The sequence below is a fragment of the Lissotriton vulgaris genome, chromosome 7 (assembly GCF_964263255.1).
Source record: "Lissotriton vulgaris chromosome 7, aLisVul1.2, whole genome shotgun sequence".
NCBI classification, from domain to species: Eukaryota; Metazoa; Chordata; class Amphibia; order Caudata; family Salamandridae; genus Lissotriton; species Lissotriton vulgaris.
This window is the reverse complement of record NC_141695.1, coordinates 998662858-998679861: the sequence shown is the minus strand read 5'-3', so window position 1 is coordinate 998679861 and position 17004 is coordinate 998662858. Positions and strand designations below refer to the sequence as shown.

Here is a 17004-nt window from a genome sequence, read left to right as displayed (position 1 = left end):
TGATCCACATTAAAAAGCATGTGCCCAATGTATATCGGGAAGGCACGTCCCTTCTTCAGGGCCAAATTAATATCACACTAAGGGGCCCATTAGGATGTCGAGCGGATTGCCCCCGCCAGACTGGCGGTGGCTACCGCCAGCCTGGCGGGGCAATCTGCCCGACATCCGCATTCGAATCCCCCCCGCCATATTAGTATGGCGGGGGGGACCTCGGCGGACAGAAAGACCGTCCGCCGCTTCTCCGCCCCGGTCGCCTTGCGGTGGAAAAGGATTAATATGGTGGTGGTGTCTATTAGACATCGCCAGCCATATTACAATGGGCTTAGGGAGATGCCTTTCCGTGGCGGCGATGTCGCCAAGGAAATGCATGCGGTCTTCACTCTGGGGGTCCCCTGCGGGCCCCAAGAGTGAAGGAGAGGTGGGGTGCACACGGGGGGTACCTGTGGTACCCCTCTGCTATTGCATTTGCTATTGCATTTGCATAGACAAAGCGGCAGGCCCCGCGCGGTGCCTGCTGCTTTGTTTATGCAAATGTAAAAGTGCATTTTTAGCATTGTGGCGGGCGGTGCTGAGAGCACCGCCCGCCACAATGCTAAAAATACAGGATGCGCCCACCACAGTTGCGGACGCATCCTAATAACCCCTGCGGGACCCCAGCCCTTTTGGCGGGCGGTCCCGACTACCGATGGGATGGCGGGCGGACTTAGTCCGCCCGCCATCCTAATGGACCCCTAAGTATCTGTCAGCTCAACGGTAAGACGAATCTTCAGCTCCAATGACTTCGAGCCTTCTAGGGGCCTGCACGTCCGTCCCCCATACTGGGGTACCCCACACTTCCATCCTGCTCAAGACCCTGGCACTTGGGCTTGTTGTTCACGGCAGTTTGCTCCGGATGACTTGGTTTCAATTCCTTTTGGGCACAAGCACTTAACACTGGTTAGCAGTGGTAATGTGCACAGAGTCCTAAAGCCAGCAAAAACGTGGTAAAAAAAATGGAGGCTTTAGGCAAAAAGTTGAGGGGGTGGGGGGACACCACCCTATGGCTGACGGGCCTAACAACAAAAACAGAAATCTACTATATTTTATGCATTGGGAAAGCTTTTGCACGTCTGTCAAATGTCTGTAGTTGATATCATGGATGTATGTGTAACTTACTGCTTGAAAATGAAATAAAGCGTTAAAAGAAATTGGGACTTGAGTGTGGTATGGTAGCAAAATATAGACTTCCAAATATCTTTTGACCACAATATCCTGGTGCTGATATTGTGACAGTGAAAATATAGATGGACATAATACTGAGGGTAAACATGTTGTTTGTTTGTTCTGGTTTTTTGTAATAATATATTTTCAATATTGTTTCTCAAAATATTGTGGTATTTATTATATAGTACAATTTAGTGTTCCAGTGTTTCTTTTTATAGTTTTTAAAAATATCTAAGTTTTGATTTTGTTGTTCTTGCATTCTAATTGCTTTTACATTATGGTTTATTTTAGGGGTTAGCTTGAGTAATAATTTATTGAAAATGTTGAAATAAAGTATGATGTTATGGTTCGACTGTAGTTAAGTTATAGTAGTATATCTACCTCCTTTTATTTATTCATGTACATTTTCCCCAGGTTTAGCTGTTGTGGAAGTAGAATACCAATTCCACCACCGTAATCCCTGTACTTTCCCCAATGTTTGCAGGACTGAAATATAAGAGAAAATCTAACCTCACTTTTTGTTGCATTCTTACATTGCTCGCAAATTTTACCCCCTTTATTACTTTCCATATCTCAGCCCCTTTCCTTAATGCACTTTCTCACATTTGTTTCTGGGTTTAGAGTAGATTATCTCATATCATTTTATTTTTGCACTTTGCCCAAATTCATTTTGATTGGAGTTAGAATTTAGTTTGGAGTTAGAATAATGCATCCCGCCTTCTTGATTAATGCACTTTCTCCAATGTTTGTAGGACTGGAGTTAGAGTAGAAAATCTAACCCATTTTATTTATTTACTTTACCCAATTTTACTTGGGTTAGAGTCAGAATAGTAAATCTCACTACGCTACACTACTCATGTAATTTCCCCAGTGGTTTCATTTATGTACTTTTCTCTAATTTAAATATTCCTAGTTATAAAATATTTGTAACAGATATTTTGATTAAATATTATGTTATTTGTTGCATACCATTTTTTGTAGTCTATATTGTGGTAGTAGATCTTTTTCTACATTCTATATTTCTGACTGTAGATATTTTTGTATGATTTTTAAAATCATGCAGTAATGGAATTTGTTGACACAATTATGTTATACTCGTGTAATATGATGATATATTCCGACTCATATTGGAAGAGAGGGGAGTTATTGAATGGTATAAAGACATATTCTTGCATATTGCTTGTGCAGGAAATTCCCCAGGAATTTTACAGGTTACCTTATTATTATGTATAATCACCTGCTTGTTAATTAGCTAGAATATTGTAATCACTTCTATTACAGATACCTTGTGAGAAGTAATTGATCACTTGAGACAGATGCACCAAACATATATTGGATCAATATATTATTTGGAATGTACTTAAGTGTTTAGATGCATAAACGAAGTTCTCAAATACCTTGGGCAAACATGTTGAAAAGTACAGAATTCATTGTCAGGAGAATTATTTGAGATTTCAGATCCAAACTGCATGCCAGCTTAAAGCAGATCAAATTGATTTACATAGTCATTATGACTAGATCAAAAGCTTAGTGCATCAGATTAGTCTTAATTTCCAGATGCAGTGTAACAGACTGTGAATTATATGCCCTTTTCATTTTGTTGGGTGGTCGAAGTTAAATAAGGTGATGATTTCACACCAATTAGTTTCATATGGGATCACAAAGTGCTTACTTCTTTGTCTCGAAGCTATGGGCCTGGTTTAGAAGTTGGATGGTATTTACTCCGTCAGGGTGACGAAATATAATATTCTGTTACCCTGATAGAGTACTCATGCTCAAAATGTAGAGTTTTCTTCTGCCTTAGCATGCAGCTCCTGTCATTTACAGGGACCGCTGCCTCTATGAGTAAAAGGTTTGACAGACAAATCTGTTAAAAATGACGGCAGCCCGTCAAGCTTTTAACAAGTTTATGTTTCTTCAAAAACAACATTTCTAAGCAGGATTTGTTTTGGGGAAAAAAACTACAGATCCTACACCATGGGTGTTGTCTCCCATCATGTGGGGGGCATTTAAACATTCTCACTGCCCCTTACTGCCACATTTTTCACAGCAGTAAGGGAGAATAAATACTAGCAATTCATGTGCCTGCTCTAAATCAGGAGGGTGGTCGAATGGCCAAATGTCTGGCAGCCTGATGGAGTCAGTGATGGAAATGGATGAGTCTCTGTCACTCTCATACGAAAGGTTCACCTGATAGTAAATGAGACGGGCTGCCCTTCACTTTGGTGGAGAGAGTACTCAGTCACCAAAATCTAAATCAGCCCCTATAAGAGTAAATCTCCATCCCCATTCATAAGGACTGCCCCAAAGCTGCTCCAATTTAGGAATGAGTTGAAGGCTCACCTCATTATAGAACACTACATCACAATGCATTAACCACCCACAACCCAGCTAGCACTTCTATCACTCATTGGCCTTATATTTGCCTTTAGTCTAGTACCGTACTCCACTGCCATTTGTGCGGGTTCGCACTATAGAAATACTGGATACATACATACATAATCAAAGAGGATGAATGCCTCTCTTTGGTGATATTGTTTATTTCCAAATGTGTAGCATGGGCGGGACAGCCTTCTACTGAGTTGTGCCCTGCCTGTGTCCACACTAAGGAGAATGAAGCACAAGTCATCTTCTTCTGACCAGCCTACCACAAAAATAGACGTTACTGGCTGGTCCCATTGCTTAGAAATCTGGGATTCAGAACATTCCTTCCTGCATTTAGAGTTTTAAAGTCAGATTTATCCCCGCCAATGGTGTTCGCTTTGGCTAAATTCCTGACAGCGATGTGGCATGCCAGATCCCGATATGTAAAGTTGGCAGGAGACTCCTAAAAATCCCTCGTTCAGATATATTGTTATTATTCTTTTAACATTCTTTTTAAAATTTTTAAAAGATGTGTTTATTGTATATCTTTTATGATCAATCGATCGAAATAAAGATTTGAAATTTGTATATAAATTGGCTATTTGAAGGGGTCTGTATACTCATAATATTTCATAGGACATCAGTGACAAGTTGGCAAGTGCCCTTCTATTACAAAACGTCTGCAAGAATGAGAATTTACAGTCCTAAATCCCAAAGGATGGGTGCATAGAGATTACTGTCCCCTAAAGGCTTAAGGTTATTACTTTGCTCCATTTCTACAACTGATCACCTAAGACATGTTCATAGCAAAGCAGGCCCTTTACAGCGGCTGACATTGCCTCATCACATGAAGTAATATGTATCCTGAGGTATGTAACCTGCCATGTATGTGGTTTAATGGGTTTAACCCTTTCGATGCTCATGACGAGCTCAGCTCGTCATGATGCACAGTTGAGCTGTGCTGATGACGAGCTGAGCTCGTCATGAATACAGCCTGAGGGCAATTTCCAGCACAGGGGGGGTAAACGCCTAGCAGCCAAGGTGTTAAGGAAGCAAAGTGCAGAATTAAAAACTGACAGAAGAATCGATTTAGTTATTGCTTAATTTTGAGAGTTAAATCATCAACTCATAGCATGTACCTTTGCTGAAGTGTGGGCCTTGTGACTGACTGATCAGTAGCTTTAAAAGACTAAGGGCCATATGTATCATAGTTCCGTTTTGCGATTTCTAAATAGCGATTTTTAAGGAATCGCTATTTAGAAATCGCAAAACGGTATGTATGAAAATTTTTTTTTTTTTTTGCGATTCCTTAATCTTCCTTATTTGCGAATTCGCAAGTTGCGAATTCGCAAATAAGGAATAATTTCCCATTCATTCTTATGGGCCAGGAGGCCCATTGGAATGATTGTGAAATGCATTTCATTTTGCGATTCGCAATTTGCTAATCGCAAAATGAGATTGATTTCAAGGGTGCAGGGGTGTCTCAAGGACACCCTGCTGCACCCCTGAAATCAGCATGTGTGTGCAAATGGCGCACATACATGCCCTATGGGCATGTATGTGCGTCACATGCCACATAAAAAAATGCCAATTTGTGCATTTTTACAAGAAATCGAAAATTACCACCCATTGAAAGTTGGTGGTAAATTGCGATTTCTTAAGCTCAATTCTTAATAGAAAAATGCTTCATACATAGCATTTAAGAAATCGCAAAATTGCGATTCCTTAAATGCTATAGCAAAATAAGCAATCGCAGATTTATGCAATTCCTTATGATGCGATTTTTTCATACATCTCAAAAAATGCAAAACAGCCTATTGCGATTCGCAAAGGCCGGAATTCGCTGAATTCCGGCCTTTGAGAATCGAAAAAGGCTTGATACTTATGGCCCGTAGTGGCAGGAAGACTCTACTGTGCTTCAAAGAAAGACAGGGTTAAATTGAGCATTTCATGAAATGTTGGAGAATTAAGAGCAAACTTTAAAATGGGCAAAATGACACATAATCTTTGCTGAGAATCGCTTTCTACTGGGGTGCAATCAAGGCTCTGAATTTTAGACAATAATTATCAAATTTTGGCTTTCAAAATGACCCCCAGTCATAAGGAAGTCTATCACATAAAAAAGGAGTGGAGTAGCTGTAATCTACTTTAGCTGGAAGAAATACAATTCAAAAACATAAAATGGAGAGAGAAACTAGTCTGGTTACTTGGACACTGGAGACAGTATAAGAGTTTGGCTGCAGTGATGCAATCCAAGGAAATAATCTCCCAATCCAAGAATAGAAAGTATCCATCAAAGGATTTTCTAAAGAGGGTTTGAGGATGAAACAGGGTAGAAAAATTGTGTGAAAAATAAGACCTTCACAGCACAGTTCTCTGCACGCTTGTGCTTAAATCAGAAGCCTTTCACCCAGGAAATGCATCTTTTTGACAGAGAGTACTGCTGTTTTCTTTCTTCAGCTGCTTCTAATGTCGGGCATCCAATGGTTGTGCTGGGAGCAGGAGTTCTCTTGTAGACGAAAGTTTCTATTGTTTTAGAGTTAGTGTTGTTCTTTACTGTCACTCTTTATGTGTTTTAACATTCCTATTGCATAGGACCCATTTCCCTATGATTGGATGGTTCACATCTTTATTTCAGCTTTGAATGTGCATACCTTCCACATTGGATGCTGGGACTATTAAAAATTCATTTTAACCTGATTGAAAAATCCGCCCACGACACTTACTATGCACAAATGAACAACATATTTCTCGAAGTGAATTTTACCAAGGCAGCCATTTTGTCTTTTGTCACCTTGTTGAGAAAATAGCATTTGTAAGGAACTTCTGAAATTTCACAATACCTAGAGGTATATTTACTAAGATATTGAGTCAGGTTTGCATAAGGTGATGCAAATCAGCACAAAATGTTTATTTGAAATTTACTTTCCAATGCAAAACTTGTTTTGTGCTGTAAAATCACCTGAAAGGAACTCAGAACAATGCCTTGCACTGCTTTGCATTATTTAGCACCAAGGGGTGCTCCATGCATAGTACATTGGCTTTCCCTTGTAAGCAGCCATGATTCTAGTGCAAAATCCCATCTACTACAAAAAAGTAGACAGGGCTTCACATAAAAAAAAATTCTGGTTTGACATTGGCATTATCAAGGAGATATGTTTTTATTTCTCCAAAGTTTTCCAGCTTTATTTGTGCGCTGCACTATAGAGCACACATACAAAGTAGATTTTTTTTAAGTTAGTCTAAGCATAGTATTTTGTACTACAAGGATATCCTTCCAGTGCAAAACATATGCTAGACATCAAGTACACACCCTTACATTACGAAGGTGTGTGCATGACGCTGGCAGCCTGATTGTGCACCAGCACTGGAGCCCGAGCAAGACATCACCATAGCTCTGTCCTACTCTCTTATGCAATGCAATGCAATGCAATGCAGCAACTTTGGTTGTTGCAATGCCTTGCAAACCATTTTAGTAAATATACTTCTTAGCTTCTAAATAAGCATAAGTGTCTAGTTTTCATGCTCCTAGGACATTCAGATTGGCAGAAATAAATATCTTGGGATGTAAATATCTGATTGACATATATTTTCATTTATATTTTCCAGGTGGTCTCGGATGCACTTTTGACCTTTAGAATACACTAATTCTCGTAATTTCTTGTAGTTATAGGGTAGCTCAGCTGGGTCCTACATATAATGGGGCTTAATCACAGACTGCATTTTGTAGTATGTTTAAAAGCACTACAGTAGTACTACTAAAGTACTACAAAATGCAATTCACAAGCTTACCAGTGTAAATCTCCACCTTTCCTATTATTTCTATGGGGAGATATTTGCACACGTACGTTTACTACTTAGTACTAAATGTGGGAGACACTAAGAAGAGAGGAATCCCTGGAAAAAGGAGCACTAAATAGGAGGTTTTAGGTAGGAGTAAGGAAGGATTTTGGGAAATGAGAGAGGGGTTTAAGAAGGGACAGTAACCCACATACAAAAAAGTAAGTTCATTGTTATTCTAAAACTGCACTTTTAAACTTATTACAGTCAAAAAGGTACCCATAACAATAGTAAACTAAACCAGCTCAGAGTTGGATTAGATCAAGCACCGCACATGGCCAACCACTGGGACTGCAACACCCACTCATAGAAAATAATAGAAGTAGATACTTTTAGTATTTATTAATGCTTAATTATAAAAATCTGTATCTTTTTTATTTAAAATGTACAAAAATAACACACACACACACACACATATATATATATATATATATATATATATATATATATATATATATATATATATATATATATACACACACACACACATACATGTATAGTGCTGTACCATTTTATATATGTTGTTATGAGTTTAATGTTTAAAATAATTTTATAAAATGAACTACTATTTATTATAGAAATATTTCTTTCTAATTTTTTGACCTAAATAAACTTTTTTTAACTGTTCCTTATACTTTCCCATAGGGAGACTCCACAGTCAAGGTGGAGATCTCCCTATGGTAAAGTATAGGGGACAATAAGAAATGTTTAATAGTTATAATAAACTAGTAAACATAGTATTTCTGTTAAAGTATAATTTTAATTAATATTATATATCTTTATTTTAAATGTAGAATTAAATTAAAAATGATGACCTAATATGAGGTGGCAGGGTGTGCAATTAATTGTAAACTATTTTTCTGAAGTTTAAATTAAAACAAATACAAACGTTCCAAAAAATGTTTTATTAGACATTGATAATGAATAAAAGTGATGTTAAGGAATAATTGAAAGTAATTTACTTACATTTTAACATAAGGTAATATTACTTTCGTTTTAAAATTTAAAAATGGTTGTTAAATATTTTTTTAAGGAATGATTAATATTTTTTATTTTAACATTAAAGTGTTTTTAAAAAATATTTTAAAGTATTTTATCTAATTTACTTAACACTATTTTCTAGGGGGGTTATTTTAAGTCTCTGTCTCAATTGTTTACTTCTACTGTTTGTTTTTGACAGTTATAACTTACATTCATAACTGTGTCTTCACCACCTATTTCGTAGGTTAGAGACTTGGAAGACTACACTTTTTTGTAACTTTTCCCTTGGATTTTGTGAACAGTCAGGAGTAGAAACATTACTCAAAATTGTAAAAGTAAATAACATGTACATTGCTCACAATTGTAAGTTATCTTTATGATTAGCCCAGAAAGAGATCAGTTTAATAGATTATGGCCCTTTTGACCTCGCCACCGTTCAGTATTAATCAGAAAGGCCTGCAGCCGGGGACACTACCATTAAGGGCCCAGTAGCCGGACTATTCTACGCACTTCTTTTAGGGTCCCCTGCTTGTCTCTTAATTCATTACATGATCTAAAAGATTTAAATTATGCTGATACATGTATTCCTTTTCTCAGGACCAGTAAAAAAATACTAGCTGTCATACACGGATCACAACTGTTCCTACAGTTCACTCGCATGGTATTTCCTTAATGTGGAACCTGCCTAGCAGACAGCTATCAGGTGGGGCTACATGCTAAAAGATAACATTGGGACGCTGAGAGTGCTGCCTGCTTGCCTCTTAGCCTTTCTTCCCTGTTTCCAGCGCCTGCTTCAAGTTCCACGCCTCGCGGCCCCCGCTCCGCGGGAGCCGCTCGAAGGCAAGACTCTTGCTGCCTAACTCGCCCAAGGATACCTGGTAGTGCACAGGAGCACCAACGCGATTCCAGGGAGTCACCACCAACCCTTCTGTTCGAGGCGGGACTGCGAGGACCAGCGTGCAGCGCGGCGCTGATCGGCCGCAGCTGGTCCTCTTCCCGCCCCCTCCACCGATAAAGACCTAGCGTTGTGTGAGCAGTGTGGGTTCTGCCTTTGGGACGCTGAGAGTGCTGCCTGCTTGCCTCTTAGCCTTTCTTCCCTGTTTCCAGCGCCTGCTTCAAGTTCCACGCCTCGCGGCCCCCGCTCCGCGGGTGCCGCTCGAAGGCAAGACTCTTGCTGCCTAACTCGCCCAAGGATACCTGGTAGTGCACAGGAGCACCAACGCGATTCCAGGGAGTCACCACCAACCCTTCTGTTCGAGGCGGGACTGCGAGGACCAGCGTGCAGCGCGGCGCTGATCGGCCGCAGCTGGTCCTCTTCCCGCCCCCTTCACCTTACTTGCTCCTCCTATAACTTCGTGCAGTCCAAACGCGCACGCGGGACGCACGCGGGGCAACGGCCGGGGCGAAGACCGGGCAAAGAGCGGGCCGTTTAAGGCCGTTCAAGGACGGCAGAGGACGGCCCAGGCCCTGAATCCCTGTCTCATCGCCCTGAGACCACCATCCAGGTAGGCCAATTGTCGCTTTTTCCTTTTTTGAGGCCACAGCCATCCAATACCTGGTATAGCCTTACCAACGTCAACCATGCGGCACAAAACAAGAAGCTGTACCAAAAAAGCTACGGAGGTAGCACAAGTGACCGGTCCCATTGACCTTTTCATCTCACGGGTGAATGAGACAATTGACAAGAGCATTGTACTCTTAGAGAAAAGAGTCTCCTTGGACCTCATGAATGCTAAACGCTCCTCTCTAAGCTCCCTTGCAAATGTAAATTCACCCTCTCAGCAAGCTCTTAACAATTGCTCTTTGCCTTTGCCCTTGGCCACCACAGGCACTGTTACAGTACCGAGTGCCGTCGACTTGTCAGTTACCTGTTCAGAATCGGACCCGTCCTTTGTGGATCTGGAGGCGACCCCAGACCTAGAAGCCTGTCAGACACCTAGAGAGACGGAACCGGGCCTGGATGGGCTAACTGCCAAGTCGACCCCTTTCGTGCCCAGTGATTCCAGGGGTAAGGTTACTTTTATACCCACAAAAGTAGCGACTAAGCCTAAACCCAAGGAGTCTAAACCCAAGGAGAAGACCAAAGCCAAAGTTAGTAACCATAATTTGGTAACGCCTACTCCACACACAGCGCCCGGCATTCCATGCTGGGTCGAAAACATGGTCACGGACCTCAAGCATGATCTTGAAGCTACAATAGCGGCCCAAATCAAACCCTTGATTTCTAAACTCGATAGACTAACATCGCTCATTAATACTAAATGGCCCGAAAAGATTAATGAGCTTGGGCCTGTTCAGCAACAGGGGCACAGAGAACTACCACCCAATCCCCAACCCCCAGCTAAGGTCACTAAGTCCACAACCGATAAGGCGAAAATACCCCCATCTACCAAGGACCAACCTGCATCACATTCTCCCCATCCAGGGAACAATTTTGGTCAACCGCCACTTATCTCCACTTCAAAAGCGGTGAGCGATCCTTCATCCGTGCAGCAACTAGCCGCTGGTACTAAATCTACCACCTCCCAAGCCAATGATTCCAAAGGGAAACCTACGAATATCCTAGCCTCTCACTCTACCAATAACTCTGAAGCCCCTAAGCCAAGGCAGGCCCGCTACAAATCTATTAGCTTGCCACCAGAAGTCTCTCCTTTCGTGGTTGTGTTGACTGCTGTCCCCCCACTGAAGGAAGGAGTCAAAGAGACCTATGTAGAGTTACGAAATAAATGTGCCCAGTGGCTTCAACTACACAGACCACTACCTAGTAGTATGAGTGGGGAAATCCTAACTGTACGTAGAGGGGATTGGGTGGGTAGGAGTAAGAAAACAATATCAGGGGATGTAATTACCGTCAATTTTAGGGATGTGGGGGCTGCGACTTTCATCTGCAATGCACCCAACAGCGGTCCTGCCACCCAAATCAAACCACTCCCCTTGTCTTACTTCCTCCCCAACTTGATAAGACCCAACTTCCACCGGCCAACTATTTCAAGTAATCAAGGGCCTGTACGTCCCCCTCAATATGCCCCTAACCACTGGCAGCAGCCGCCTAATTTTCCATCTCTTGTCCCGCACCATGCTGGCCCCCAGTGGCAACAACCTTTCCACCCCTTACCACCTTTTTTCCAACCTGCCCAGCAGTGGCAACAACTCCCTCAGCCACCGCTTTCTGTTAATCATCAATGGCAACAGCCATGGCAGGATCCGTCTTCGTCCTTGTCCTTTAACCCCTCCTATTCACAGTTTGCCCATCCAAATAGGTACTGTGTATTGGATGAGGTTGATTGACTTCCTCTCAAGGGAGGCCCAGATACTAACCTTCCTTATGCTAATATCATTACGAAGGATTGAGTACTGGGTACATCTCTCCCTACAAACTTAGAGGTGTCACCACCTACACTAATTAGGGCCAGAGTAGGTCCATCTAATCCCCAATGTACTGTGATCCCAGACGGAAACTTAGCACATGGCGACTTAAAAATCCTCAGTTGGAACCTTGCTGGGATTTCAAGGAAACTAGGCCTCCCGTAGTGGAATGCCCTGGTTGATGCCCATAAAATTTGCATATTTCAAGAGATATGGGCCACTGAACCACTGCACCGGGTTGGGTTTGTCACTTTTTTTACACCAGCAGTAAAACCCAAGGCAGGAAGGGGCGGCCATCGGGGGGGCTTATTATTTGGATAAGTATCCTGCTTAACTGCAGGATAGTTAGTAAGAAGGCAGGAACACCGGATATTCTTGGTATTTCCCTATTGGGCCTACAGGGAAGCATAACTGTTGACCTCTATAATGTCTATATCAGGGGAACAAAAAATGGGCGTATCTCACCCACAATGATGGAGCTTGAGGCCCAGCTAGGAGAGCAGAGTGGACTTGGACATATCCTAGTAGCAGGGGATTTTAATTGTACATACGAGCCACTCCCCCTAGAAGGAATACCCGACCTAGGAGAAGAGGATAGTAGATGGGGTATTCCTACCCTCTCTATCCCACCCATCAAGCGCTGGACTCGCAGTGCAATCCATCTAAATGCACTCACATTGGAGTTTGGATTAAGAGCTGCTAATGGCCGTACTCGATCTGACCTGCTGGGTGCTCCCACATTCAACAGAGTTGGTCACTGTACACGGATTGACTATATTCTGCTGGATAGGGGCCTCTGGAGCCATGTTAACGACATGGTTGTTACTAATACCATAGAGAGCGACCATAACCCACTCTCCTTATCTTTAAAAAATCCTTGGCCCATTGAAGTATTGCCCGTCTCACTAAGCCGCCCACAGGGGATTACTGTTTCCACTTGTGGCAGGCGTCTAAAGTGGAGCAAGTTTATGTGTAACACCGACAAACTATCCACTATAGACGAAGTGGTCAAGGGCACGCAAGCCGAAATTGGCTCTATTGACCTAACTAAAGCAGCAGTCAAGGCCACCGCTATTTTTGAAGCTGCCGTAAAAACTATAGGGGACCTCTTTTGGGTACAATTGTCCTCAGGGAAACAGAAATCTTTACTTAAACTTAAAGGTAAACACGACTGGTATTCGGCAACATGCAGGAAGGCCAAATCTCGCCTAATAGAGGCAGTCAAAGGGAAGTCCCCCCCACTAATCCAAACTGCCAGAAGAGATCATAAAAAGGCCCTACAGGTAGCTAAAAGGGAGTGGGAGGATGCCTACTGGCTAACCCTTAAGGAAGCCAGTATGAAAAAAGACTCCAAATCCTTCTGGGACACCATAAGGGCACGAAACAGACCGGATAGTGACCTTGTAACCTGCAACATTTCGGGGCAGGTATGGGAGGCTCACTTTTCCAAACTTTACTCCTGCCATAATGGCCTGAATGAAAGAGGGTCTGACCAATCCTCTCCTCATACTAATTACATGTTTCTCCCTAGTGATCCTGACTTTACATTGAAGGAAGTAGAATATGCTATAAATTCCATCATTCCACAAAAAGCTGCAGGACCAGATGGCATCCCCGGGGACTTGCTAAAATCCGATAGTGTTAAATGGGGTAAACTAATCCACTCCCTCCTTCTTGCCATCTGTAGGGGCGCCCCCATTCCCGTGTCATGGAAGGGGGCGGAGGTGGTTCCCATCCACAAGAAAGGCCCAAGGGATGACCCGTCCAATTATAGGCCGATTAGCCTGCTAGATGTCAGCCAAAAAGTTGTCAGTAAAGTTATTTTACTCAGGATACTCAACTGGGTAGATGAAAACAAAATACTTACCGATTTTCAGGCCGGTTTTAGAGTAGGCACTGGCACGATAGAGCAGGCCTTTAGGCTTATGATGATCTACTGGAAGGTCGTAGTGATAGGCAAGGGCAGTCTTTATCTCGCATTCATCGATTTAAAGACTGCCTTTGACCTTGTCCCCAGGGATTTGCTATGGAAGGTCCTGGCCAACGTGGGGCTCCCACAGTATCTACTATCCTTACTAGTCAGGCTCCACCAGGACAGCTTTGCCCAAATTAGGTGGGGTTCTGGAGGGGAGAAAACAGGCTGTATTCCGGTCGAGAGAGGGGTCCGCCAGGGATGTGTTCTGGCTCCCACCCTTTTTTCTTTGTACATCAATGGGGTGGTTGAGCACTTACTTAAATCTCCATCTGACGAACCATCCCTGGCGGGGGTACGCATACCGACCCTCCTCTTCGCGGACGACACGCTCCTAATCTCTAAAACCCCAATGGGACTACAGAAACTCTTGGACAATTTCCAATCATTTTGCACTGATCGGGGCCTGGTAATAAACACCAACAAAACAAAATACCTCGTTCTTAATCCCCCTAAACAGCAAGTGCGTCCCCCTATCTTAAACACCGAGCCCCTGGAAAGGGTAAAAGTATTTGATTACTTAGGGATACGCATTTCAGACAAAATGGATTGGACCCCCCATCTAGATAAGATGCTGTTGAACCACAAAAGGATCACAGGTGCCCTATTGAGGGAGCAACGTTCCAGTTCGTTCAAACCAATAGGAACAGTCCTTGAGATCTATGCTGCCAAAGGTGTCAGCTCTGCCCTTTATGGAGCTGAACTTTGGGGCTCTGCATCTACTGAAGCACTACAAAAATCTGAGAATAATTTCTGTAGACAAATAATGTCCCTCCCTCAAAGCACTCCACTTTTACCCATATTTATGGACCTTGGCTGTACTCAGATTGGCGAAATCGCAAAATTTCGTCCTCTCTTATTATGGGCCCGTATTTGGCGGGTAGAGGAACTTAGTGCCTACGCCAGAGGTCTGGAAGAAATAATGGCGTCACCACATTGGGCCAGAATCAAATGGCTAAAAGACATGAAAACCTCATTGTTGAACCTGGGCCTACTTGATTCCTGGTCAAGCAGAACCTCTCCTCCAAAACAAATACTCAAAAAGCTTTATCGGGATTGGATTTGCTCCCAAAGACATTCCAGCACATCCATTGGCAGACTTACAGAGGATTTTTTGATGTTTAAAGACTGTCCCAGGCGAGAACCCTACCTAGACATAATCGGGAAACCATTTGCCCGGTCTTTGTATTTTAGATTTAGAACGGGTACTTTGCCACTGAATACCTTTACCAAAACATGGAAATCCTGTACAGACAAAACCGACTTGTGTCCATCATGTTTAGCCCACCCAGAGACATTAGCCCATTTCTTATTTGTCTGCAAGGAATATGCTAACCCAAGAAGGGTGTGGCTGAAGAATTTGTTCCGACAGCTGGGAACCAGGAGCCATGATGTGGCAATTAGGATACTTGTTTCGGACAGCTATGTACCCTATGCTTGTGCCCTAGCTAAATTTTTATTCTGGGCTTGGGCTATTCGAGCCAGAAAGCTTAAATACCCTGTTTAATTTCTTTTTAAAGGATATTTATTCTAGTAATGTCTTACTTTTTGCTATTAACTGGATATGTGTTATCAATTTTATTAACTTGCTTTTATGATAATGAAATTTTATCGAAATAAAGCTTTTTGACTTTGACTTTGACATTGAGACATTTTATTTGGATTATTGTTAAGAAATGCAACTAGGAATCTAAGGTCTCTCTTTTTTCTTCCTTTTAAATATTACAGTATATTAAACTGGAATTTGTATGTGGCTAAGTCACCCACAGAAATTGTACCTAGTAGGTGCTCCAATCAGACTACATAAAAGTTGTAAAAATCCTCTTAGCCATCTCCATGCAATGCACGGCTGTCACTTGGCGCATGTCTCTTCACCACGAGACTCAATTTCAAAAGTGACAGTGCCTATCTGTGAAATGTTCTTTTTAACTGCTATGTTTGGGTGTGGGGCACAGCAAATGGAAACTGGGAGCCTGTGCAATTCTTCCAAAAGGCTTGACAACTAGAGGGGTACTAATTCAGGTCCTCATAAATACCTTTGAGAAACCGCCTCATTGTGGTCTTAAATTTGATAGAGGACTAAGGTTGAGTTTCTGTATAAGGTTATGGAACTCTGCTGTGCCTTGCAGTATTGTTTTCATATGTACTCAAAGAAATCCTTTGTTCCTTGTTATAGACATTTGCAGTGCTCAACCACTCCCTTTACTAAATGGTGTTAGGCCTCTTTGATACAAAATGAAAGAAATGTTCCTATATGCTGGTAATAAATCCATATTCAATGAAGTCCTTCATTTAGGTCCATTTCAAATCATAATATAATGTATACTGTACATACCTATAGATATCTACTCTGACATTTTTAGCTCAGTGCATAAAGAAATTGAGGTACGTCAATTTTCCTTAACTTTTTTCTTTATTTACTGTGATCTGTCGCATTGATATCACTTGCAATGATTCTGGAAAGAGGTGTCTGTTTACGTCTTTTTGGCAGGCAGTACAAATGATGGTCTAATAGCTTGTTTTTCCTGTCTTCTGCAGCAGACATTGCAGTGTCAGAGATCAACTGCTATAGCTAATCTAGAAAATATAGATGTCCCAACAGGACTGCAATAAGAACATTTACAGTAATTTAGTCTTGCTTTCCAGATAACTTTTAGCTTTCTGTACGTGGAACCCTCTTTTGGGCCATACCAAAATCTTGCAATGATCCCAGAGTTCACTCTCTGCTTAACAATTGTTTGCTTTATGGTTGTTCTTATTTGCTTGCTTCTTATTCAATAGCATCACTTCCTCTTCCTGTTTTAGTCTCTCACATGAAGCATAGCCTCTTCGCCATCCTTTGGATTGGTTGATTGGTGTAGTTCCAAAGTGTGTGTTTAGAGAGCTACTTTTTTCTGTTTGAATAAACACTCCAACCAAATAGTTCTTGCTCTCTCTCATGTGCTCTTTACCTCCACCAAAGCCTGCTTTTGTTTCTCCTCCCCTAATGGTCACTTGAAAACATTAATTTAACATTTTTAAATTTTTTGGAAAGGCCCATCAGCTTTCATTTACTACTGGGTCGCTCCACATTCTAAACCGTGCTTTCACATGCCTTGGTTGCTTTTCGCTCTCTCACCCATATCCTGTTGCTTGCCCCTCATTGCCCTAATGCTCCCCTCCATTGCTTACTGGCACTTGCAATCATTGTAATATTTTTTTAATTTTACTTTATTGGAGGGCCTGACAAATTCAGTCGGGCTGCTCTGCTGTCTCAAAAGCACAATCTTATAACCAAA

At 42.0% G+C, this 17004-nt stretch overlaps 1 protein-coding gene across 2 annotated transcripts in view; it reads left to right on the top strand.

The window, feature by feature from the left end:
- SLIT3 (slit guidance ligand 3) overlaps window positions 1-17004 on the top strand; it is a 967014-nt gene that overhangs the window by 63446 nt on the left and 886564 nt on the right. The window lies entirely within an intron of this gene.